General features: G+C 44.7%; 1 protein-coding gene across 1 annotated transcript in view; it reads left to right on the forward strand.

The window, feature by feature from the left end:
* LOC144827831 (uromodulin-like) overlaps window positions 1–24,637 on the forward strand; it is a 242,742-nt gene that overhangs the window by 20,616 nt on the left and 197,489 nt on the right. The window lies entirely within an intron of this gene.

Raw genomic sequence — 24,637 nt, forward strand, 5'->3', positions numbered from 1 at the left:
TCCTCCAGAGGCCTTATAGACTCATGGAGAATATCTCATCCCGATTCCCTAGAATTTTCTTTGTTTTCTCTAGTGCATGCATCACACTCCCGCATTGACTACATTTTTCTCTCACACCACGCTTTTCAATTTATGACTAACTCTGAAATAGGTTCTATTCTTATTTCGGATCATGCCCCCGTTATCTTAGATATGGATTACCCTTCACCCATTTCTGCCTCTCGTCACTGGCGTTTCAATAATTCATTACTCCTTAACCCCCTTTTTACTGATCATTTTGCGCTTTTTATGGATGAATTTTTTGGCAACAACCTGAACACTGCCTCAGATTTTCACTTTTTTTGGGATGGCTTCAAGGCCGCTGCTCAAGGCTTTGTTATAGACTTTGTATCCTGGAAAAAGAAAAAAGCCCTCAGCCAAGCATCTCACATTCTTCAACATATTAAGGACCTTGAGCACCTCTATTTTACTACTAATTCCCCCGACACATTATCTTCCCTCATCAAAGCTATGATGCAGTATAATAAACACTCCTGGGACTCCGCCTCTAACCAACTACTTAAATTTAATGGCAAAATGTATGGTGGACGTAATAAAGCTGGCAAATCGTTTGCAAACTATCTTAACATTACAAAACAGAAATCCAAGATTGTTGTCATTAAAGATTCCTAGGGGGTTTCGCAGTCTTCGGATGCCACAATTCTTGATTGTTTTGTTCAATACTATTCTTCCCTTTACACACCTGAATCCAACCCTTCTCCTGAGCAAATTGATTCCTTTTTTCAATCTATCCCTAAATCCCCTAATAAACTTGTAGACCTTTCCTCCCTTGATGTTCCTATTTCAGAGAAGGAGATTGTTGCTGCGATTTCTCTTCTTCCCAAGGACAAAACTCCTGGTCCAGATGGTTTTACGGTGCGCTTTTTTCTTCATTTTAAAACAGTTCTAGTACCATATTTACTTACTTTATTTAATCACTTCCTTGCCACGGGTGAATCCAGAGGTCCCTTTAGGTGTGCAATTCTTTACCTACTCCCTAAAAAGGACAACGATCGTTCCCTCTGCAAAAATTATAGGCCCATTTCTCTTATAAATACAGACTGTAAAATATATGTAAAAATGTTAGCTATTTGTATTAATAAAGTCATCCCTGATTTAGTCAACATATATCAATCTGGTTTTGTAAAAGGTAGTTCTATCACTGATAATTCAATAACCCTTCTTAATATTATACATCTTGCTGCCAAGATGGATTTCCCATTGCAGCTATCACACTAGATGCTGAGAAAGCTTTCGATCGAGTCAACTTGGATTTTATGTTCGGAGCACTTAGATGGCATGGTTTCAGTCCGCATATTGTTAGGTATATTCAATTGTTATACTCCGATCCTAAAACTTCTATTTCAGTCAACGGTGCACAATCAAACTACTTTTCCCTTCATAGAGGAACCAGGCAAGGATGCCCTCTCTCCCCTCTTCTCTTTATTCTTGCTTTAGAACCTTTCTTGGAAAAAATAAGAACTTCTTCCTCCTACTCCGAATTCGTATACAGGGATGTTGAAATCAAATGTACCACGTATGCGGATGATATTTTACTTTACATTTCCAATCCAACTGTTTCCTGACCTGCACTTTTTTCTCTACTCCATGATTATTCTTTGGTATCTGGCTATAAAGTGAATATTGCCAATTTCGAAGTCCTTCCTTTCAACAAGTTTTGTCTTTCCCATATGTTTGAGGGATCTGGGTTTGAATGGAATCCCGGGTTTGTTAAATGTTTGGGTATTCTATACGCTAATACCATCAGAAAAACCATCACAATTATTCATTCGGATATACTTAAAAAAATCTCTTCACTCATTGAAGGTTCGTCCCCCCTTTTTCTTTCTTGGTGGGGCCGAATGGCGACTCTTGAAATGATGCTACTCCCTATTGTTAATTTTTACCTTTCTATGCTTCCAATCACCCTTCCCCACTATTTTTTCACAACCATTAATCGCCTCAGTGAAATTTTTATGGAATAATCACAAAGCTAGGGTTTCCCTTTTTCGTCTCCAGCAACCCAGGAACTTAGGTAGTGTCAACTTTCCTAATATCTCTCGTTTTCACTCTGCCTTCACACTTAAGCAGATTTGGCCATTCCTTACTGATTCTTCTTCTTCTCCTTTAACAGCCTGGAGCTCTTTGGAACTTGCACAACTTGCTCCCTTCTCATTCCTTACAGCCACTCGCTTATCTCAGCCTGCAACAAGATTCCTTACTCCTGTCTTTAAGCACTCAAAGGCATTAGCACTTACACTTTTTCGCTCTTTCCTCTCTTCTTCTAACCTTCATACATTGACTCCAATTTGGAACAATAAATTCCTCAAGATCAATAAAAGAGCCCTTTTCTGGAAAGAATGGATTGATAAAGGAATTATTTCTTATGACCACTTGCTCAAAGATAACTCTTTAAGAACTTTCCAGGACCTACGTGACTTTTTTAACCTCTCTCATACACATTCTGATCAGTTTCTCTTGCTTACACATACCTTATCTTCTCTTATTTTTCAGAACATCCCCTCGTCCACTGTTGCATTTTCCCTCGCTTCCCCGCCCGACTTTTCGATTCCCATTAGAGCTTCGGCCATTTACAAGTTACTATCGCATACCAATGTTGACAGGATCAAATCTAAACTTGAACTTCTATGGGAATCAGATTTAGACCAGGAATTTTCTCTACAGGTTTGGGATTCTATCTGGTCTAAAGTACACACAGTTTCTCGCTCGGCTAGCACCACGCAGACTTTTTATTTCTTTTATAATAGGCTCTTTTTTAGGCCTTCTGACTTGCATACATTTAAATTACTAGATTCAAAAAAGTGTTGGTCATGCTCATGTGATAATAGTGACCTTCTTCATATGTTTTTTCATTGCCCATTGGTCAAATCGCTTTGGTCTCGCATTTGGTCTGCACTTAACAATATTCTATCTACTAATGTTCCCTTTGAAATTGTGCATATTTTTTTGGGTGGGTCTTCCCCCATATGGAATGTTCAGTGCAATGTTCATAAATTTAATGATCTGTTAATAGCGATTTCATTTCAGATAATTACTACCAACTGGAAAGACACTTCAAAGACTGCGTATAACGCTTGGTGGAATTTGCTATGTCATCACCACAGACTTGATCGTGCTTATGCTACAACTGTACCCATATTAATCAAAAGAGACTTGGTATGGTTACCTTTAACTGATTATACTTCCAGACATGCTCCTTTTGTACTCTAGGTTGCCCCTTTTCCCTTCCTTTCCCCTTTTTCTTTTTTCCTTTTACTCCTTCCCCCTATGACAAAATTGCCACAAAAGCTCTTTTTATCGGTATAGTTCCTTCCCCCTTTTTGGGGAGGTGTAGTTTAAAGGTTTTTATTTATTAGATGCCCTATTTTCTTTTGTATCATTTACCTCTGTAATGATGTTTTACGTTGTATATTTCTACTCAATAAAGCTTTCTAAACTTAAAAAAAAAGACAGCACAAATGATGTCTCAAATATGTCAACTCGTAAGAGGAGCTCAAACGCTACTATTAGTGGGCTTGACAGCGTAATAGGATATGCATGGGAAAAAGGGCCTGTGGGTGCCCAGAGCCTACAGCATCCTGCTGAGCCAGCTCTGCTGCATGTCACATTCTCAGTACTCACGAAGATGTGAGGAAATCATGCCACCAACTTTGCCCAAGTTCCTGCACTTAAGTCTGTGGTAAGGATGGCGTCTTAGAGGGTACTGAGCCAGGACGTCATCATCGTCTAACAAAACTACTGCACTAAGAACAGAAAATCTACACCCAATGAAGTGATTTTTTTTGCAAACAATAATTAATATACAATATTTGTGCCACATATATTTTTATTATTAATATTTTGATATAAAACCCATTTAAAGTACCCACATAAAGAAATGTGGAGCTAAATCAGCACTGTCCTTTAGATGACAGGCGGATACTGAAAGGCTGGTGGTTGCAGGGCCTTCTAAGCCTCATCCTGGTCACACATCCGGGTCTACACTCTGCCCTGTTTAATGTGGGTTTAGAGGTCTGCCATGTGCATCATGAACATAGAGGGAGATCTGAAATGGTGCTCACTCCAAATTAGAACTATATTCTGCAAACTGCATCAGCAGTGTCAGCAGCCCCAAGTGGGGCTCGGGCTTAGGTCTCTGCAGTGGAGAGGGGGCTGGGGCAGGCATTGTCCCCGAGGTCAAGGCTGCCCCACTGTGGGGCCACGAGGGACATTTGGAGGCCTGTGTTCTGGTGGTAACCCAGCTGGAGGTCTCCTTAGATCATTTTGGCTCAAATGCACCTGTGAGGGATTCAATAGGGTACCGAAGATTCACAGCAGGAATCCCTAAAAGCCTTAATCTACTGCAGCGGATCTGATGGGCCCAGAAACTCTTGTGGAGTCAGAACGAATGGCAAGACGGGTTCTGCTATAGGAGACTGAGATCACGTCTTCAAACATATCCTGACGTCTGCTGGACTTATCTTGGCAAGACCCAGTCTCTTAATTCCAAGGGTCGAGAGGTCACCCTTTGGGATTACGCGCCGGCCTCCGACTGATCTCCACTCTTTCAAAACTCCTGTCATCTAACTATAGTTTCTACAGCCTTGACTTTTGGAACTATAAAACAACTCGACGTCATCACTCACTATCATACCAGCACCTGGTTTTCCCTACTTAAACTACGTTTTCCATCCTTGTTGTTTAACTACAGATCAGCTACATGTTTATACTTGATTTAGTGTGAGATAAGAGGTAAACAAAGCAACCACAGCCACACCACAGCAAAAAGGATAGCTTTAGCCCTAGAAAGAACATAAACGACACTTCAGAAACAAATGGAAAGAAGAGGGGAACCAAACACAGGAGTCAGAACACCATCAAATGCATTTCAAACCACATGAGATCGTACGGAGCACAGGACAGATCAGAGGGTACAAATGTGGCCTGCTTTGGACACCACTTCCCGCCATACATATTCAGCTGCACTACACTCAGTCATTTTATAACTATGGAAGCCACACAGCAACCCATCTCATCACTGACACATAAACAAATATTATACCCTAGCCCTCTAAAATATTTAAACAGCAGACATGCTTCATAACTTTACTTAAAGTTCCAGCTTTCTTGGCAGTAGTCTTTTATTCAGGGGTCCTTGTGCTAATGTCGTATACACATTGAATTTTCACTGTAAACAACTTTCCCTTCCATATCAATCACAAGTTCTAACGAAGAAAGAAATTACTCACATTAGAGAAGCTCAGAAAAGCACAACTAAGCGACAAGGATAGATACATGAATAGAATGTGTATGAAAACCATTTGTGAAAGAAATGGAAAGAAAAAAGAGGAAGATAGAGGTAAGGGGAATCATGAATTGGCTATACATAGAGTGTGAGGTGAAAGGCACATAACAGAGGAAACAGCATTAATCTGCACCCTAACTTCTCATCTTTTGCCTCACTACAGTTTTGGGACTTTTTTACTACACATGCCTTTTTTACTGTTCAACCCACACTAAGGTAATCAAAAACATTCCATGGTACTAAGAAACATGCTATAATATACATGTGCTGGAAGTAATATATAAGTTCCTTTAATATTTGGTCCTATAGCGTCTAGTGTCTTGTCACTATAAAATATTCTGTATGGTTCACATAAAAAATATTCTAGAAACATATATTTTCAAATAACCAAACCACTTTTTTCTTTATAATCTCCTCAACCCCTAGCTGGATTGCCCCCCTTGCAACCATCAGCAGGATCCACAGACTCAATATCGTCTCCTATGCCAACGACACACAGCTGTTCCTTGCCCTCACCAATAATCCCAATGTCACCAGGCACAATTTCCAAGTAGGGATGAAAGCTATCATCACCTGGATGAAGAACAGCTGCTTAAGCTCAACTCAGACAAGGCAGAAGTCCTCATCCTGGGATCCACCCCCTCCGCATGGAATGATACCTAGTGGCCCTCTGCACTAGGAATTGCCATGACCCCGAGGGCCACGCATGAAACCTCAGCATCATACTAGATGCATCACTCACTATGGACCTGTGGATCAACTCAGTATCCTCGGCCTGTTTCAATACCCTCCGCCTACTGTGAAACACCTTCAGATGGATCCCTACCTAATCCAGAAAGACTGTCACCCATGCACTCATCAGCAGCAGACTGGACTACAGCAACACACTCTACTACGACGTTACCCCGAAAAACCTCTGCAAGCTTCAGGAGGTCCAGAACACAGCAGCTAGACTGATCCTCGACCTCCCCCGGCACACACACATCACTCAACACCTCCGCAAAATCTGCTGGCTCCCGGTAGACAGAATAACCTTCAAACTCCTCTACAACGCTGGACTATCTTTGATTCCTCATTTCGGTAGGATGCTTGAGTCACTGGTTAACAAACATGTTATATCTAAGGTTTTTACCTTACATCTTCCCTGTTTCTCTGCCTTTGCTGTTCAGCCAGTGTGAGTGGAATGTTAGTGTGAATGTGATGTCATTGGAATGTTTGGTATGCTGGGAGTGGACTGTCAGTTGGATCCTGGGCTGAGCAGCAGAGCGGATGCTCCTGGTGGGGCTTTGATTACATATATACTGGAAAACCTATCTAACCATCTAAGAAGAATAAACTTTCATCTGTAACCTATCCAAATCTTCTGGATCTCCTTTCCAGGATGTATCAAAACAGCTTGTGTTTCATCTTGAGAGCTATGGATTGCTTGACCCCTCACAATCTGGCTTTAGGGCAGCCCACAGCACCGAAATAGCTTTGCTAGAGGTATCTGATAATATCAGGCTTGCACTAGACAGGGGACAGTCATCTATCGTCGTTCGGTTCGACTTATCTGCAGCGTTCAACATCGGCTTTGGGAGATTGGTGTCAGAGGTAAGGCTTTACATTGGCTCAATAATTATCTAACCGATCGAACTACAATAGTACAGGGAGGAAATACCAGATCCTGTAGTAGATTAGTCAGGATGGGAGTACCACAGGGATCTATCTTGGGTCCCACAATCTTTAACCTTTATGTGACCCTCTGGCCAAAGTGATTAGATCATATAGTTTTGGTGTTGTGTCGTATGCTGACGATACTCAGATCCTGGTCACTCTTGGTCCAAACCCATCGGAAACCAAGTACCGGTTTAAAGATTGCATGTCCCAAATTGATAAGTGGATGTGCACCAACCACGTACAGTTGAATGGAGGAAAAACCGAGAAAATGCTCTATGGCAAGGCTCATGAGCATTGGCCTCCCGATTGGTGGCCTTCAAGCCTTGGCCTTTGTCCTACTACAACTCAGTTGGTGCAAAATCTGGGCTTTCAAATGGACAATAAACTGTCAATGAAAGACCATTTTAATAAGACAGTTTGATCCTGCTTTGGTGTTATGCGTAGCCTGCCAAGGTTTTTAAGTGGATTCCGATTGAGACTAGAAAACCCCTAGTCCAGGGACTAATTATTAGTCGTATGGACTATGGGAATGCCCTGCTGGCTTCTACCAATGAAAACGTTCTCTGAAGGATGCAGGTTCTGAAGAACACAGCAGCAAGGCTGGTACTTAATCTTCCACCAAGATCTCCATCGGCACCTAGGTTGAAGCTTTTACACTGGCTGCCTGTAAGAAAACGTATACGCTTTAAGATTCTTTGCTTGACGCAAAAGAATATGTACGTAAAAGTTCCTGATTTTTGGGTCAAAAAGTTAACCTGGTATCATCCTGGTAGAACTTTCAGATCCTGCAACCAAGCACTCCTCTCATCAACCAGAATTCGTACCACCACTTGTGGAGGGAAATCTTTCTCGTTCCTTGCTCCGTCCCTTTGGTACAAACTGCCCTTATCTCTTCGCACCACTAATGCCCATACCTGTTTTCGTAAGAACTTAAAGACATGGCTGTTTGACATCTAATGCACCAAATCAAGTTCGTCTCAAAGTCATCCACCAGCGCCATGAGACTTTCGAGTAATATGTGCGCTTATTAAATATTATATGATTTGATTTGATTTAATTTGATTTGACTAGCACACCTCTCCTTCCACGCACCCAAAAGACATCTCCGCTCTGCCCCGCTCGCTCTGGCCACCATCCCATGCATCCACAAGACCAGAACCGGTGGAAAGTCCTTCTTCTTCCTCACTGCCAAGACCTGGAACACCCTGTCCCATGCTACCCCAGTTCAGGAAGGACCTCAAGACCTGGCTCTTCGGATAACCCCAACACTTAGACGGATCTGCTCCCCACCTCCCCCTGGTGCCTTGAGACCCTCACTGGTGAGTAGTTTACTAACCCTTGATTCATTGATAGTTTTACGCATATTCCTAATAATTGTCTTTTAAATTGAGAATAAAAACTAAAAAATCAAGTAACCCCCTTAGTCCAACACCAACTACAAACACTATATCATGAAATTGTAATAATTCTACCGCATAAGTGACAATGTTAAGTGCACCCAGTTTCTCTTATAGACAACTGCTCAAATAAAGCAAATCTAAAGTCTTCAAAATCATATTTAAAATAATGACCACATCACTATACATATCTTTAGTTTCTGATTGCATCATTAAAAATTCCTTACATATTTTATTTTTCACTACATTAATTTGCACATCTTTGAAACACTCATACACCTATATTATCTCAAAGATACTGTCATACATATATGGTTACACTACTATTCGAAATAATAAAAAACACTCTCTCTACGTCCACATAAATTAAAATATATTCTATAAAACTATCAAATTAATTATTTCCCAACAGCGCAGATAGCAAACTTTGCTGTCAGTGTTCCTACCATTAACTGTAAAAGAAGCAGTGATCGGAAACAGATAAATAAAGTGCTGGTGCTGTGGCAGATGATCATCTGTGCTGCACTGCAGCAGGGCCTGAGCAGGGAACCTTCAGAGGATGCTGAGGCATGCAGCTCCCCCTCTAGTGCTTGTGCTGTGGCAGAGGGTCCCCAGTGCTGCACTGCAGCAGGGCCTGAGCAGGGAACCTTCAGAGGATGCTGAGGCATGCAGCTCCTCCTCCAGTGCTGGTGTTCTGCAGATGGTCCTCTGTGCTGCACTGCAGCAGGGCCTGAGTAGGGAACCTTCAGAGGACGCTGAGGCATAGAGTGCCCCCTCTAGTGCTGGTGCTCTGCAGATGGTCCCCAGTGCTGCACTGCAGCAGGGCCTGAGCAGGGAACCTTCAGAGGATGCTGAGGCATAGAGTGCCCCCTCTAGTGCTGGTGCTCTGCAGATGGTCCCCAGTGCTGCACTGCAGCAGGGCCTGAGCAGGGATATTCAGAGGATGCTGAGGCATGCAGCCCCTCTAGTGCTGGTGCTGTGGCAGATGATCCTCGGTGCTGCACTGCAGCAGGGCCTGAGTAGGGAACCCTCAGAGAATGCCACGGCATGCAGCTCCCCCTCTAGTGCTTGAGGTCTGACCAATGGTCCCCAGTGCTGCACTGCAGCAGGGCCTGAGCGGGGAACCTTCAGAGGATGCTGAGGCATGCAGCTCCTCCTCTAGTGCTGGTGCTCTGCAGATGGTCCCCAGTGCTGCACTGCAGCAGGGCCTGAGCAGGGAACCTTCAGAGGATGCTGAGGCATGCAGCTCCCCCTCTAGTGCTGGTACTCTTGGAGATGGTCCCCAGTGCTGCACTGCAGCAGGGCCTGAGTAGGGAACCCTCAGAGAATGCCACGGCATGCAGCTCCCCCTCTAGTGCTTGAGGTCTGACCGATGGTCCCCAGTGCTGCACTGCAGCAGGGTCTGAGCGGGGAACCTTCAGAGGATGCTGAGGCATGCAGCTCCTCTAGTGCTGGTGCTCTTGGAGATGATCCCCAGTGCTGCACTGCAGCAGGGTCTGAGCGGGGAACCTTCAGAGGATGCTGAGGCGTCCAGCTCCTCCTCTAGTGCTGGTGCTCTTGGAGATGGTCCCCAGTGCTGCACTGCAGCAGGGCCTGAGCAGGGAACCTTCAGAGGATGCTGAGGCATGCAGCTCCTCAAGTGCTGGTGCTCTTCAGATAGTCCCCAGTGCTGCACTGCAGCAGGGCCTGAGCAGGGAACCCTCAGAGGATGCTGAGGCATGCAGCTCCCCCTCTAGTGATAGTGCTGTGACAGAGGGTCCCCAGTGCTGCACTGCAGCTAAAGCCTGAGCAGGGAACTCTCAGAGGATGCTGAGGCGTGCAGCTCCCCCTCTAGTGCTGGTGCTGTGGCAGACAGTCCCTGGTGCCACACTGCAACAGGGCCTGAGCAAGGAACCTTCAGAGGATGCTGAGGCATGCAGCTCCTCTAGTGCTGGTGCTGTGGCAGATGGTCCTTGGTGCTGCACTGCAGCAGGGCCTGAGTAGGGAACCCTCAGAGAATGCCACGGCATGCAGCTCCCCCTCTAGTGCTTGAGGTCTGACCAATGGTCCCCAGTGCTGCACTGCAGCAGGGTCTGAGCGGGGAACCTTCAGAGGATGCTGAGGCATGCAGCTCCTCTAGTGCTGGTGCTCAGCAGATGGTCCCCAGTGCTGCGCTGCAGCAGGGTCTGAGCAGGGAACTCTCAGAGGATGCTGAGGCATGCAGCAGCTCCTCAAGTGCTGGTGCTCTTCAGATAGTCCCCAGTGCATCACTGCAGCAGGGCCTGAGCTGGGAACCTTCAGAGGATGCTGAGGCATGCAGCTCCTCAAGTGCTGGTGCTCTTCAGATAGTCCCCAGTGCTGTACTGCAGCAGGGCCTGAGCAGGGAACCCTCAGAGGATGCTGAGGCATGCAGCTCCCCCTCTAGTGATAGTGCTGTGACAGAGGGTCCCCAGTGCTGCACTGCAGCTAAAGCCTGAGCAGGGAACTCTCAGAGGATGCTGAGGCGTGCAGCTCCCCCTCTAGTGCTGGTGCTGTGGCAGACAGTCCCTGGTGCCACACTGCAACAGGGCCTGAGCAAGGAACCTTCAGAGGATGCTGAGGCATGCAGCTCCTCTAGTGCTGGTGCTGTGGCAGATGGTCCCCAGTGCTGTACTGCAGCAGGGCCTGAGCAAGGAACCTTCAGAGGATGCGGAGGCATGCAGCACCTCCTCTAGAGCTGGTGCTGTGGCAGACGGTCCCCAGCGCTGCACTGCAGCAGGGCCTGAGCATGGAACACTCAGAGGATACGGAAGCATGCAGCTCCTGTGAGTGCGGGTGTTATGGCAGGTTAACCTCAGTGCCACACTGCAGCAGGGCCTGGGCAGGGAACCTTCAGAGGATGCACAGGCATGCAGCTCCTCCTCTAGTGCTGGTGCTCTGGCAGATGGTACCTGTGCTGCAGATTACTTGCAGCTGTATACTACCCTGGCGGTTGACCAGCCATCACCTCTAAGTGCTCTCCCATCGCCAAAGAGGTCTCAAATGTTAATGAAGCAAAATGTCGTCAGCCAGGAAGGCTGGTTGAGACCCCAGGTATTGACAAGGAAGATGTTGTGACTGGCCGTACGTTTCAGGTCTTCTCTTCTACAGCTAACTCCAAGATTCATGCATCCCCGAACTGAGTTCCCCAGGGGTCTTTCCTTAGTCATTTGCTGTCAATATTTATGTTCGACCTCTAGCAACGATCGTTGAAGAAGCTGGGCTGTCATTATTTTCATACGCTGACGACACACAGATTATTTTTTCACTTTCTGCAGGAAAAGATTCAGAGCACTCTGCTCTCCGGGCTGGGCTCAGTAAAGTGACATCATGGATGCATGCCAATTTTCTTAAGCTGAATGGTGAGAAAACGGAGGTCCTGGTACTAGGGAAAGACAAAGAGCTCTGGGGTCCGCAACATTGGCCCACAGAAATGGGTGCAGTACCGCTACCTTCCCATCATGTTCGCAACCTTGGCTTTAATATTGACGATTCACTATCTATGTATCAACAAGCCATGGAGGTCACTTCAACATGTTTCACCATCCTGAAATGGCTGAGAAAAATTATGTGGATGCTTCCTAGCCCTACTCAGAGAACCGTAGTCCAGGCTCTTGTTACATCTAGACGGGACTACGGTAACATCCTCTATCTTGGAGCTAATAAAGATGTGATATGAAAGCTACAGAGAGTCCATAACTCCGCGGCCAGATTGCTCTGTCGAACTCCTAGAACAGTTTCTATTTCTACTTCTTTGAGGGACCTTCACTGGTTAAGAGTTGAAAATCTGATTAAGTATAATGCTCTGAAATATGTGTTCAGAATCAAGCATGGCATGGCTCCCACGTATGTGCAAAATCTAGTCCATCCGTATATGCCTTCACGTACCCTTAGATCTACTACGCAGGCTAAATTTCAAGTGCCAAAGATTAGACTATTCCGTATGAGTCGCCGTTCCTTTTCCTATTTGGGCCCTGTTCTGTGGAATGATCTTCCGATGTCTATTCATTCACAGACGAGTGTCACACTGTTTCGCAAATCACTAAATGGGTGTTTCTGCCGGGCGACATGAAACCGTTTTGGGTAGCTGTTGCGCCTAGATATAAATTCAAATAACAAGAACAACAATAATAGTCCTAGAAAGCCAGCCCAGCTCACTCTGTGTGCAGTCTGCCTTTTCTTTCACTTCCAGATTCCATGAATCCCTTCTTACCAGGTCACTTCCAGGGGTTCCAAGCAGCTGTTGTGGGAAGAAAGACGTGAACTGGATGAAGGAAGACATGTCTGATTAATTATGCATTTGCTAGGAGAACCAACTATCCCCTTGTAAATGGAAGGTTAACATTCCGCTGACCCCCTCTCCTGAATATATCCATACACCCCAAGTGGTAAGCAGATTCCACCCTTTAGTGTGGGTTCAGTATTGCATTCATCTTAAAGTTTTAAGGGAATCTCTGCCAGCTCCCATGGTCGCAAGGATCATCAACCTGGGCTAACCAGATGATTCCAGGAGCTTGTCCCTGAATTTACATGCAGACATCTACAGCAATCTTCTGGCAAGCCATGGCCCCTCTCCCTTGCCTGGTTCTGCACTGTCACTCACCTATGTGTGAATGTGAAGCAGCCAGAATCTCAAGTGTCTGCCTTCAGGACACATTGCAGGCTGATCAGGAAGTTAGTTCAGAAATGTACCTCCTCAGATGGTTGCACCCATTCCTTTTATGGCTATGTTTGGGTGGTGGATGGACCCGTTTGTGTTTTACCTGGGGCAGTAGAAGGAACCAGTCACACACTGCTCATCATGTGCCCATCCTTGGAGGCCAGTAGATATAAAGAGCCCAGAACACCTCACCCAGATCTTCACCACACACCAGCCCTCTGCATTTTAGCACAGTTACTTACTGCAGGCTCACTCTGTGGTCAGCAGTTTGAGATGGCTTGGCACAGTCCAGCCCGGCTCCTGGGCTTCCTGCTCATCTGGCGTGCGACCACCGGAGGAGGGACCATTATCAGTAACCTGCTCCCTACTACAAGTAAGTCAGTGCTAGCAGGCTTTGGCAGCAACAAACCTCACTTCAATGGACCTTGACAAGCCTTTGTGTGCAAGGAGAGGATATTTCATTCGCCAACATTATCACTTCTGTCAGGCATGCCAAATTATTGGTGCCTTTTAATGTGCAGTACAAGTGCTTCTGTGCAAGGATAAAGTATTTAACATACTGTTTTAGCACTTCTGTGCAGGGATGCGATATTCATTTGCCAATAATGGTGTCTCTGTACAGGGTTGTAATATCTAATGGGGCAGTAGCGAGTCTCCAGTACAGGCGTGCCTTATTTAATGTGCAGCACTATTGCTCCTGTGCTGGTGTGACTTATTTAATGTGCAGTACTAGTGCTTCATTGCAGGCTTGCTTTATTTAATGTGCAGTACTAGTGCTTCATTGCAGGCTTGCTTTATTTAATGTGCAGTACTAGTGTTTCATTGCAGGCTTGCTTTATTTAATGTGCAGTACTAGTGCTTCATTGCAGCCTTGCTTTATTTAATGTGCAGTACTAGTGTTTCATTGCAGGCTTGCTTTATTTAATGTGCAGTACTAGTGTTTCATTGCAGGCTTGCTTTATTTAATGTGCAGTACTAGTGCTTCATTGCAGGCTTGCTTTATTTAATGTGCAGTACTAGTGTTTCATTGCAGGCTTGCTTTATTTAATGTGCAGTACTAGTGCTTCATTGTAAGCTTGCTTTATTTAATGTGCAGTACTAGTGCTTCATTGTAAGCTTGCTTTATTTAATGTGCAGTACTAGTGCTTCATTGCAGGCATGTCTTATTTAATGTGCAGTACTAGTGCTTCATTGTAAGCTTGCTTTATTTAATGTGCAGTACTAGTGCTTCATTGCAAGCTTGCTTTATTTAATGTGCAGTACTAGTGCTTCATTGTAAGCTTGCTTTATTTAATGTGCAGTACTAGTGCTTCATTGCAAGCTTGCTTTATTTAATGTGCAGTACTAGTGCTTCATTGCAGTCAAGCCTTATTCAATGTGCAGTACTAGTTCTTCAATGCAGGCATGTCATATTTAATGTGCAGTACTAGTGCTTCATTGCAGTCAAGACTTATTCAATGTGCAGTACTAGTTCTTCATTGCAGGCATGTCATATTTAATGAGCAGTACTAGTGATTCAATGCAAGCATGCCTTAGTTAATGAGAAGTACTAGCGCTTCATTGCAGGAGCAGTTCATGTAATGTGCTCTACTAGTGCTTCATTGCAGGTATGTCTTATTTAATGTGCAGTAATAGTGCTTCATTGCAGGCATGGATTATTTGATGTGCAGTACCAGTGCTTCATTGCAAGCTTGCCTTATTTAATGAGCAATATTGGTGTTTCATTGCAGGCATGGCTTATTTAATGTGCAGTAATAATGCATCATTGCAGACATACCTTATATAATAAGCAGTACTAGTGCTTCATTGCAGGCAAGGCTTATGTAATGTGCTGTATTAGTGCTTCATTGCTGCCATGCCTTTTCAATGTGCAGTACTAGTGTGTCCTTGTAGGCATGGCTTATCTAATGTGCAGTACTAGTGCTTCAGTCAGGCATGCCTTAGTTAATGTGCAGTACTAGTGCGTCATCAGGAGCAGCTCATTTAATGTGCAGTACTAGTGATTCAATGCAGGCATGCCTTAGTTAATGTGCAGTACTTGTGCTTCACTGCAGGCATGCCTTAGTTAATGTGCAGTACTAGTGCTTCACTGCAGGCATGCCTTATTTAATGTGCAGTACTAGTGCTTCACTGCAGGCATGCCTTATTTAATGTGCAGTACTAGTGCTTCATTGTAGGAGTGGCTCATTTAATGTGCAGTACTAGTGCTTCATTGCAGTCATGCTTTATTTATTTATCTTAAATGTTTTATATAGCACTAGCTGGACCCTAAGGTATTAGAGTGCCTTACAGAATCAAGTGCAAGGCAATAACCATAGGTTCAAGATTACATGAAATTATGAAACAGGGGAAGTAAAAGTCTACAGAGGAGCACACATTATTGTATACATAGAAACAATTGTAAGGCCATGAAGGTTGGAAATTACTGAAATTAGTTCCAATCAAAAACTAATTAGGGACCATTGAGAGAAGGACAACAAGAACAATAAAGGTGAACACAAAGAAAGAAATGTGCAACAGATCAACAGAGGAATGCCTACTTTGCATGTCATTAACAATAAATATCGCTGACAGGCAAAGCAAAAAAATAAAATGGCAGCTATCTGAAGAAAACAAGCACTAAAGCATGTTAGCGTGTTCTTGTTGATAGTGCGATTAAAAAAAATTGCTGCTTTTTCGGAGATATGTGCCACTAAAGTTGCAAAAGATTTCTTGATAATATGCCCCAAAATTTCTCTGAATGGTACACTTTTCCTCCCGCTTTGTATTTGTTGCAAGTCAATATTCATTTCTATCTCTTTCTTCTTTTCTTGTTTGCTTTCTACAAGTTCAACTTTGACCTGCTTCCCACTTGATGTGCCTTCCATCTCGCTCAACCACATGGATGTATGCTCCATACCTTTCGCTATCTGTATAGCTTCTTCTAGTGTATGATCTCTCATTAAAAGATTTTCTTGTATTCATTTACTACTGGTACAACATACTATGAGTCTTTAAACTGTTCAAACCTACAAGACACACTAATCCTTTTAGTTTTGCCATGTAAGAAGCAATATCTTCATCATCTTTCTGTGCTCTAGTAAATAACTTCTGGCATTCCAACACAACATTAGTTTGGGGAGTAAAACGTAATTCTAACATTTAAATTGACATCTCATAGATATTGTTAGGTTGGTGATTGCGCATTCCCAGTGAAATTGTGGGTAAATCTTCATAGAATCACCTACCCTCCACACCCAAATGATGATGTAATATTGCTTGACATCTCAACGGACCATACTTGTCTGCTCCTATCGCTAACAAATAGGTAGAAAATAATTATTTGCATTGCTTCCAAAGGATGACAGGTTCACCAGATGTCATTAGGAATGGTGGTAGAAGTTGTCTTTCTCGTGGTTAGTTCTTTCAGGTATTCTCCTGCTTTGATCTCGGATTGGAAAACCTGGGTTGATCCGCCATATATCACTTTTAGTCTAGCCGGGTTCATCAAATATACTTGGGCACCTTGTTGTAGGAAGGGAGTTATCAGTTGGTGGAGCCGCCACCTCCGTTCAACTGTCGCGTGACTGAAGTCTGGTTTGGCAAATAACTTTATTGCCCTCAGCTTCTTTGTGGGAGTTGGACCTGGCCTGGTAGACTATTTGCCTCAGGAGAAAATCCCCAAAGAAGACTAGAAATGCTCTGGGCTCCTCATTGCTAAGACTACTACCGTCCCGCCTTGACTTCAAGTTGAAAGGAAAGCGATGGACTCTTTGGATCTCCTGATCCCAATTCCAGTTAGACTGTGAGGGAAAGGCTGCCCAGAGTAGTTTCACGGTGAACCCTCTAGGGTCTTCCCCCTCAGCGCCCTCCGGGATCCCCAGCAGTCTCAGGTTTTCCTCCGTATCCGGTTCTCTTGCTCCTCCATCTTGGTCAACAAGTCGGTAAGGCAAGCCTCATGTGTGACACATTGCTCTTTTTTTTGCACAACTTCTGTTTCTAGAGTCGCTGTTCTTGCTTCCACCATGGAAACCCTGTCGTCAATATCAGTACAGATTTTGTTAAGTTTTCGGGTGCCACCCTGAAGTTTTTTAGAGGCCCCCTTTGCGGCTAGACTATCAGTTTGAGCTTCCTCCCGGAATTGCTTGATAGACTTGAGAATTGACAGCAAAGAGGGCTCATGGGTGCTTGCGACAGTTAACTGTGGGCTTGCCCCGTGTTGTTGGCTAGTACCCCCCAAAGATAAAGTCCCTTGTAGGTCTGGATGAGCTCCCTTTGATTGACTGCGCCTTTTGCTGTGAGCTAATAGTACCAGCAGCTGTATCGTTCTGAGTCCCTTCAGACTAGCTGCTTTCAGATAGGCTTGAAGCCTCATCGCCTGTGCCTGATTGAGAGCAATCTGGGACTGAAAAAAAGTTTTTGTTTGCTGGGTCCGCTAAGTCTGAGATCTGTTTTTTTTTTTAGCTTTATATCGCATTCTCCCTGCCGTTCACTGCCAGCTTATTAAACTTGCCGGAGGTGTCTCTTATAATTTCAAGGACATTGAGAGTAGAGGTGGCAGGAGATGCAGGGGGAGCGATATCGTTGACAACAGTGGGATCTATGGTAGCTTGTTCACCAAAAGTAGAGGTAGAAGCTGAAGGTAGCACATCGCTATTTCTGATAGTCTCCCCGTTATGGCCACTCGTGGGTGGTTGTCCTTGTTGCGACAAGGGGTGCATGAGCTCTTGAGCAGGCGCTACGTCAGGCGAGTTATTACTGTTGATTAAAGCGGAAATAGGATTAGAAATAGGGGTTAAAATGGGTGTATGGGGTTTTTTAGCACAGGAAAGTGTCTAGAGATAAAATGCGAGTGTCCTACAGCACCTGCAGATAGATTTTCTTTTGAATAATTTGCCCCTCCAGGCTTACCCGTTTTCTTTGGACCCCTCCTTCCCTATTACCTTTAGTTGGGAGTTCTTGTTTTTCAGAATCTTTTGCCAGCTTGTCGCTTTCACCCAGCTCTTCGTGGGTCGTGTTATTTCTTTTTGCTTTAAGGTTTTTCTGGCCCCGCGTGGTCATTCCGCCGCCCCTACAACTTTCGTCGTCTTGCTTATCACAGGGCTTCCAACTACTGTTGCCAGTTGCACTTAACACCCGCAGACCCTTTTGGAGCACAAGAGTGAAGGCAGAAGTAGTCCTGTTCCTGGCTACAGAAGAGCAGGCACAATCAGCCTAGCAGCATACTCGCACGGATATTGAAACCCAGACACGTGACCTGTTTGCTCCAGGTCTACTCCGAGCATAGACCAGAGAGCGGGAGGCCCGGGTTTTCAAATAGGCGGGCAGCGCAGAAGGCAGTGCAACAATCCGTAAAACAAAGCCAGCACGGGAAGCAAGCATTTTTTGGGGGAATCTGGCTGGGTAAGTGGGTAGCTCTGAACAGTTTATCCAGGCTGTTAATCAGGGCACTTGTTGGTGTCCTGGCTTGGTAAATGAATGACTCCGGGCCATCAGTCTAGGCGGTCAAACAATGCGGCCAGTCCAGCTCCAATCGATTCAAGTCCACTCCAGACTGTAAATACAGGCAGTTTATTCGAAGCCCGGCTCGGTAGGTGGATAGCCCCTGAGCCGTTAATCGTCGGTGTCCGGATTGGCAATGAAAAGCAGCAGACAACAAGCAGTCCACTGGAGTCCAACCACCGAGGAACCAGCACAATCAGTCCAGATCCGCTCCGGGCGCGGGTCAGAAGCCTTAAATGCCCAGGGCGCCGAATGACTAGCGAACAGGGGAGGCAGCACAATCACCCTGCAGGAAAGAACCAGTCTGTGGAGCAAGCAGTCCGCTGGAGCCCAGCTTGATGAGGGGATAATTCCGGGCCGTTAATCCAAGCCGTTACTCCGGACAGCAAGCAGTTTTTAGTTTTTGGAAGTTCGGCACAATAGGTGGATAACTCCGGCCATTAATCAGCAAGCCGTTTGTCGCAGTCTGGCGGTGTAGGTCAGCCTCGTATCAACTTCGCATTGTAAGTGGCGTGGTGATCGAGAGAGGGAAACACTCACAACAGCGCCATCTGCTGTCCTCACTCACAACAGCGTCATCTGCTGTCCTCCCACGTTAAATTCCAGACAAAGCGTCTCCTGACTTCTCTTACTCTAAGCCCAAGCTGTTTTGTCATAGCATAGCAGATTTGAATGACATCTTTTAGCATTATCTTCTCTGTTTTTCTTTTCTTATCATTCGTGAACTTGTCCGTTTCTCCTCTCTAATTTTTCCCCATTCTCTAGGTCGTCTCGTTAGAAAACAATGAAACACTAGGTGGGGTGGTGGTCGGGACCTCACGTAAGCTCAACATATTTCAGGGTTTTCCTGACTGTCTTTTTTTTGGGGGGGTGGAGGGGGTGTGGGGGGTTCGGGTCCGTTTCAAATCATGTAGGGCTAAAGGCTAATAGGTTTAACTGGACTTCACTCAAACTTTAATTATTTGTATCTACAAAATGTGAGAGGGATGGGGTGGTGGGGACTGGGGGGATGGGGATTGGGGTAGTAGGAGTGGGGGCCGGGGACGAGGGGAGGAACAGACTCTTGCTGCAATCATATACTGGCAATCATATACTGGCCAATGCTTGAATTAGTCAATGAATCCACTGAATATACTTAGGATTGTCTCATTAAATATATGTGGTCTTAACGACTCTGCTAAGAGACAGAAAACTGCACAGGTTATAAGATTGATGGGGGAAGATATTATCTGCCTCCAAGACACTCACATTGAAGGCAGACAGAAATCCATGCTGAATTCCTTTGGGTTCAAGTCTATAGGGGCAACCTCTCAGGGGGCTAAGGTAAAGGGAGTTGGAATACTGGCGCGTCATACCTTACCGTTAAAAGTGTACCGAGTTAAAACCCACATGCAGGAGAGATGGGTTTTGGCAAGCTGTTCTCTATCCCCCAAATCTATATTTACTATTTGTTCTGTCTATGCCAGCAATTTAGATGATCCAGGGGTAATAAATTATGTAAATGAAGAACTTGCCCACTGGCCACTTCTGGTAATTTTATGTGGGGACCTAAACCTAGACCTCCCCAGTGCTGCGCTGTCCATTATCCAGTGCTGAATGGACGTCCAACGGTCGCACGCAGCACTGGGGAGGTAGTGCCCGTGACGACCGTTGGCCGACGGCAGCACTTAAAGGGTTAAAGGATGTTTGGGCATTCCTGAAACCTGATCAAAATGGTTATACTTTCTTCTCTGCTCCTCATGCTTTATTTGCAAGACTCGATAATTTTTTTGTTTCGCCTGTTTTAATGCATGAATGCTCTATTGATGTAGCGCCTCGATTACTATCAGATCACAACCCCTTTATTTTAAATCTGGATGGTTGGACTTATCAGGCACCTATTTCTCATTGGACCTTTGAAAAGGCATTACTGTATGATAACTCCTTCAGAGAACATATGGCCCGGTGGATTCAATATTTTTTTTGTATTAATAATGGTTTGGCACTCACTAGGGTTGTATGGGATGCATTCAAAGCTGGTATAAGGGGTGAGACTCTACGGTCCTCTCTTAGGAGGAACCGTAAGGAGAAATGACATACCAACATGTTGCAGGCGCAATTGATTGCAGCAGAGAAGAAACTAAATCCAGGCCATTCAGTCAGGGTCAGACATAGAGGAGGCACAGCTTGCAGTCTCTGTAGCAAAATCAGAGATGGGTATAATGCTGGCAGAAAAAGTAGCAACTAAATGGGCGGCGTCAAAGGAGAAATGCTACAAGGTAGGAACATTTATCGGTCATCAGCTGGCCATGGCAACCAGGCAACAGGTTACCACTAACACCATTACCGCTATAGACACAGATCCTGTGAAAATAGAAGCAGTATTTAGGAAGTTTTATGAGAAGCTCTATTCAGAAGAAATAATCGGAACAACTGAAGATATATCATCCGTAGTCATAGACTAAATACTTTATTCGGTTTTACAAATAGCAAACCATAAAAGTGATATTTCAACAATAAAAAGGACAATTATATGATTAAGAATATGTATGCTAAACGTGTGCAAGTAATAAAACAGTTCCTTCGTATATTAATACAAAACAAGTTAAAAAGCTTGCATCCCAGAAGTGCAAACATAAGTCTAAAATGTAGTTGATGCCATGACTATGGTACAAGGTTCCGTTAGTTTGGGAGGCTTTTTCTCAGTCTCAATACATTTTTTTAAAAAACAACCACAAATAAAGTGCTTTCTGGGCTCAACATTTGCAGGAAGCAACGAGCCGGACTAACCTGGGTGAAATTCATTTTTTTTAAAAGAGGTTTTAAAAAGAGTCTACGGAGAACATCATAATAATGGCAAAAGAACATAAAGTGCATTAGGTCCTGTGGAGATGAAACATCGCAGCCACAGGGCAGCAAGACCTGCCCTTTATGACTTCCCTTTGGGACAGCAAGTAGAAGGTGGTAAAGGTTAAACCTGAATCTGTTTATACAGAAACCGCTCATGAGATGAAATAGGCCATGTTAGATAAGGTTCCAGCGAGGGGGCGGTTTTAAGTAACAAGAAGTTTAACCAGTTTTTCCATAGGGAAAAGGTTTTATTAACATAGGCCACATCCTGAAGATATAGAAGTCAGGGTCAGGGAATATTTAGGTAACACACCCACTGCTAAACTCAATTCGAATGCATATGAGGTATTGGAAGGTTCCCCCGTATGGGAGGAGATTTTGGCTGCACCTACTTGTCTTCCGGATGGCAAAGCCGCCGGCACGGACAGTATACCCGTCAAATTCTATAAAGTTTTTTCTCTACAAATTAAGGATGCCTTAGTAAGGTAGTAAGATCCATCTTCGAGGGGGCTAAACCTCCAGATACCTGGTCATTAGCTAAAATAGATATATTTCCGAAAAAAGATAAATAACCCATGGAAATATCTTCATATAGGCTTTTTACATTAATAAACACTGACTCTAAAATTTTCTCTAAAATTATCGCCACCAGACTTTCTATCAACATCGAGTCATTAGTTTGTGGAAAAGTAAATTTTGCCATGTCATATGTGCCTACGTGTTCCCCATCTTATGTTATATGTGCATGATCGATATGCATGTATTCCCCTCTGATCGATTAAAGACGCAATTACAGTTGTGTCCATCTCTAGTATGCCAGTTTCCAGTTTTCGTGAATATAACGAATATCAGGCCTATGTAAAGCTACGTTGCCACGTTTTACAGTGTGCACGTTAATTCATTGAATTGTCCCCGTTTCTAGGCCTCAAAAGGGCCCGGACTCAGATTCAGCTCCTGTTTCCTGAACTCTCCGAGGAGCGATACAGCCCCCACCTGTATCCCTGACCCTTCACTTACTTTCATGCCTCGCAGTGCCCGGCTAGGCCTGGCTCTGCCTCCCAGTCTGCCAAAAGTATGTTATGTTTCTAGTTATCAGTCCAGCCCTCCTTCTCTGCATTCCTAAGCTACTGAATCGCATCAATAGTTTCCGTCATGGTCTAGCCTTTATGTCTCCATGTAAGAGAAATACTGTATTCATATTCATAGAATATTCCTCGCACATGCAATACATTTAGAATAATGCATGCACCAGTCTTAGTGTCTGTTAGCCTTTACCCTGATAACTTTTGGATTCTATCAACATGTACTATAAACACCAGATACTAGATATGCCTAGGTACATGTAGCTCTGACCCTCCAGACTTTCGTCTCCTCTTCTAGTGCAGAAGTCATAGCCCCCAGTTCTCCCTGGTAACACGTCATTGCCAGTTTACGCGCACCACTAGGTTAGAGGTCCCAGCTGCTCAGGTAGCCCCCTCCATGTTTCCGCCCCGTTTATGACATATTCTGTTACGTTTGCATCACATGTCTATGTATACGCCCTGTACACACCTCTTGTTACACCCACTTTATGCCTTATCTTTCGCGACTGCTGCAAACTCCGCCTACTGCTACGTCTACTGTATTGAATGCAATGTAATTGTTTTTAGTATATATATTAATGCACTGTTATTAAAAGCCAGCCAATTCCCAGATCCTGCCCCCGGCAGCTGCCATCCTATTCCCATGCAGGCTGTCCTGTTCCTGTCCTTTTATGCCTGATTAAAGCCTGTATACTTCAGCTACCTCGAATCTTGACTCTTATTTATTGAGCTATCTGTTATTAGAGTATCCTGAAAAATAGAACCGGTAATTAATTATTTATTTACCACAGAATGGCGCCCGAATAGGGACTTGCCCTTTCCCCACGCGCCGGAGAAGCCACGCAGGCCCCCTGATCCTCTGCAGCCGTGACGGAACCATACCGGCCACGTGCAGATATTTCTGCTTCAAGTATCCCTCAGGCCCACGGAGGAGACGGAGGTTGCGGTCCAGCGTCCAGACGAGGCGGTGGAGGAACGCGGTGAGTCCCGACCAGAGCCCAAGCCGAGAGTCCAAGGTCCGAGGTATCCGGAGGCCCACCTGTAACTAAAGTCCGAAGTTCGTCCGTCCGTCGTCGTAGCAGTCCAGTCTAGTCCGAGGCCTTCCGTTCTTGCTGCCCGGTGAGTACCATTGCTGGGGTAGTATCTAGACAGGGTCAATTAATTTGTCTCTGGTCCGTGGGTTTGGGTACACAGATCCAACACGAAGTGTCCACCTAGGTGGATGCGGGTCCTGACGTGTCTCTTTATGAGACCGGTAAGTTTCGTACTGTTTTAGCAGTGCATCTAGTCATTCCAGTAAGTTCTGTTCTGTTCTCGAGAAATTCATGTGTTTCTGTTTTCAGTATTCCAGGTAGTATTCTGTCCGAACTGTTATTTTAAATGTTATTTCATGTGTTTTCAATGTTGTGGTATGAGTGATTTGTTTTCAAGTTATTATTGTGTTTATCGTGTATTGTATTTGTGTCCAGATTCCAGTCTAAGTCATGCCTCTGTTCTCGAAGTTACGTCAGTTAAAAACCAGAAAAGGTCTGCTCGAAGAAGCAGTTCCTGTCCCGCCTAGGGACAGTCCAGGTCATTTTATGTATCATAAGCATGGCATAAGTGCCATATTATATCTAGACTTATGGGTCGAGTATACTAAAGATCTAGAAGAGAAATATAGATGGCCTGTATCAGGTACATGGGATGCCGAGTGCATCATGTGAGTAGAAGAAGCATTATGGAAAAAGAAATCCAGACAGTCCCAGAAAGATGCCATCGAGTTATGGCGCAAAGAATCTCATAAAAGAACCGAAAAAGAAATCAGAAAGTCAGAATTAAGTAGAGAATCCTCAGAAAGAGCCCAAGAAAGGGAATTAATCGAAGTAGGTGAACGAGTTAAAGCCGAACAGTCAGATAGACAGAGAAATGCCCTTATTAAGGGTATGTATCCTCTTCTTGCCGAGGGCTTGCCAAAAGCAACCCCGGAAGCACCATGTAATTTTCCGCCGACATTGGTTCCGATTAAGCTACGTCACAAACCGACCGCAGCTGATATTTTTCTCTCGTCCTATTTGGACGACACAGTCCCAGAATATGCAAATCCTGTTCCGCCAGCTCCTGTAAATAATGTAATTCCTGTTCCTCCAGCCACCGGGGCACCTGTTACAGCACCTGTTACGGTACCCCCTGTCCAGCCCGTAGTACA

This window comes from Lissotriton helveticus, chromosome 4_1 (genome assembly GCF_964261635.1).
Source record: "Lissotriton helveticus chromosome 4_1, aLisHel1.1, whole genome shotgun sequence".
Lineage (NCBI taxonomy): Eukaryota > Metazoa > Chordata > Amphibia > Caudata > Salamandridae > Lissotriton > Lissotriton helveticus.